General features: G+C 37.1%; 10 pseudogenes; all 10 read left to right on the forward strand.

Moving 5' to 3' along the window:
- Positions 1-49, forward strand: part of LOC148491208 (5S ribosomal RNA) — a 119-nt pseudogene extending 70 nt beyond the window's left edge.
- Positions 50-165: 116 nt separating this feature from the next.
- On the forward strand, positions 166-284 carry LOC148491209 (5S ribosomal RNA; annotated as a pseudogene).
- A 116-nt stretch (positions 285-400) lies between these two features.
- LOC148491210 (5S ribosomal RNA) lies at positions 401-519 on the forward strand (annotated as a pseudogene).
- A 116-nt stretch (positions 520-635) lies between these two features.
- Positions 636-754, forward strand: LOC148491211 (5S ribosomal RNA; annotated as a pseudogene).
- A 116-nt stretch (positions 755-870) lies between these two features.
- LOC148491212 (5S ribosomal RNA) lies at positions 871-989 on the forward strand (annotated as a pseudogene).
- Positions 990-1105: 116 nt separating this feature from the next.
- LOC148491213 (5S ribosomal RNA) lies at positions 1106-1224 on the forward strand (annotated as a pseudogene).
- A 116-nt stretch (positions 1225-1340) lies between these two features.
- On the forward strand, positions 1341-1459 carry LOC148491214 (5S ribosomal RNA; annotated as a pseudogene).
- A 116-nt stretch (positions 1460-1575) lies between these two features.
- Positions 1576-1694, forward strand: LOC148491215 (5S ribosomal RNA; annotated as a pseudogene).
- A 116-nt stretch (positions 1695-1810) lies between these two features.
- Positions 1811-1929, forward strand: LOC148491216 (5S ribosomal RNA; annotated as a pseudogene).
- A 351-nt stretch (positions 1930-2280) lies between these two features.
- On the forward strand, positions 2281-2399 carry LOC148491217 (5S ribosomal RNA; annotated as a pseudogene).
- The last annotated feature ends 101 nt before the right edge of the window (positions 2400-2500 follow it).

The raw sequence follows: 2500 nt of genomic DNA on the forward strand, positions 1-2500 counted from the left end.
GTTAGTACTTGGATGGGAGACCACCAGGGAATACCAGCTGCTGTAGTTCATTTTATCATACTATAAAATTCTTTTCTATTACATTTTACATTTAATTTTTTCAACTTATCAATGAACTTACTTGAGTTAAAAAGTAATAGAGGTCTAAAGTTAATGTTTTTGTGCACCTACAGCCAATCCTCACTGGACATGCCCAATCTCGTCTGATCTTGGAAGCTATACAGTGTTGGGCCTGGTAAGTACTTGGATGGGATACCACCTGGGAATACCAGGTGCAGTAGGTAATTTTATACTGCAATAACATTCTTTTCTATTACATTTTACATTTAATTTTTTCAACTTATCAATGAATTTACTTGAGTTAAGAAGTAATTGAGGTCTAAAGTTAAAGGTTATGGGCACCTACAGCCAAACCACACTGGACATGCCCAATATCATCTGATCTTGGAAGCTATGCAGTGTTGGGCCTGGTTAGTACTTGGATGGGAGACCACCTGGGAATACCAGGTGCTGTAGGTAATTTTATACTGCCATAAAATTCTTTTCTATTACATTTTACATTTAATTTTTTCAACTTATCAATGAATTTACTTGAGTTAAGAAGTAATTGAGGTCTAAAGTTAAAGGTTTTGGGCACCTACAGCCAAACCACACTGGACATGCCCAATATCATCTGATCTTGGAAGCTATGCAGTGTTGGGCCTGGTTAGAACTTGGATGGGAGACCACCTGGGAATGCCAGGTGCTGTAGGTAATTTTATACTGCCATAACATTGTTTTCTATTACATTTTACATTTCATTTTTTCAACTTATCAATGAATTTACTTGAGTTAAGAAGTAATAGAGGTCTAAAGTTAATGTTTTTGAGCACCTACAGCCAAACCACACTGGACATGCCCAATCTCGTCTGATCTTGGAAGCTATGCAGTGGTGGGCCTGGTTAGTACTTGGATGGGAGACCACCTAGGAATCCCAGGTGCTGTAGGTAATTTTATACTGCCATAACAGTCTTTTCTACTACATTTTACATTTAATTTTTTCAACTTATCAATGAATTTACTTGAGTTAAGAAGTAATAGAGGTCTAAAGTTAATGCTTTTGAGCACCTACAGCCAAACCACACTGGACATGCCCAATCTCGTCTGATCTTGGAAGCTATGCAGTGTTGGGCCTGGTTAGTACTTGGACGGGAGATCACCTGGGAATACCAGGTGCTGTAGTTAATTTTATATAGCCATAACATTCTTTTCTATTACATTTTACATTACATTTTTTCAACTTATCAATGAATTTACTTGAGTTAAGAAGTAATAGAGGTCTAAAGTTAATGTTTTTGAGCACCTACAGCCAAACCACACTGGACATGCCCAATCTTGTCTGATATTGGAAACTATGCAGTGTTGGGCCTGGTTAGTACTTGGATGGGAGACCACCAGGGAATACCAGCTGCTGTAGTTCATTTTATCATACTATAAAATTCTTTTCTATTACATTTTACATTTAATTTTTTCAACTTATCAATGAACTTACTTGAGTTAAAAAGTAATAGAGGTCTAAAGTTAATGTTTTTGTGCACCTACAGCCAATCCTCACTGGACATGCCCAATCTCGTCTGATCTTGGAAGCTATACAGTGTTGGGCCTGGTAAGTACTTGGATGGGATACCACCTGGGAATACCAGGTGCAGTAGGTAATTTTATACTGCCATAACATTCTTTTCTATTACATTTTACATTTAATTTTTTCAACTTATCAATGAATTTACTTGAGTTAAGAAGTAATTGAGGTCTAAAGTTAAAGATTTTGGGCACCTACATCCAAACCACACTGGACATGCCCAATATCATCTGATCTTGGAAGCTATGCAGTGTTGGGCCTGGTTAGTACTTGGATGGGAGACCACCTGGGAATACCAGGTGCTGTAGGTAATTTTATACTGCCATAACATTCTTTTCTATTACATTTTACATTTAATTTTTTCAACTTATCAATGAATTCACTTGAGTTAAGAAGTAATAGAGGTCTAAAATTAATGGTTTTGGGCACCTACAGCCAAAGCACACTGGACATGCCCAATATCGTCTGATCTTGGAAGCTATGGAGTTTTGGGCCTGGTTAGTACTTGGATGGGAGACCACCTTGGAATACCAGGTGCTGTAGCTAATTGTATACTGCCATAACAGTCTTTTCTATTACATTTTACATTTAATTTTTTCAACTTATCAATGAATTTACTTGAGTTAAGAAGTAATAGAGGTCTAAAGTTAATGTTTTTGAGCACCTACAGCCAAACCACACTGGACATGCCCAATCTCGTCTGATCTTGGAAGCTATGCAGTGTTGGGCCTGGTTAGTACTTGGATGGGAGACCACCTGGGAATGCCAGGTGCTGTAGGTAATTTTATACTGCCATAACATTCTTTTCTATTACATTTTACATTTAATTTTTTCAACTTATCAATGAATTTACTTGAGTTAAGAAGTAATAGAGGTCTAAAA

The sequence above is a fragment of the Taudactylus pleione genome, unplaced genomic scaffold (assembly GCF_031769625.1).
Source record: "Taudactylus pleione unplaced genomic scaffold, aTauple2 ptg000550l, whole genome shotgun sequence".
Lineage (NCBI taxonomy): Eukaryota > Metazoa > Chordata > Amphibia > Anura > Myobatrachidae > Taudactylus > Taudactylus pleione.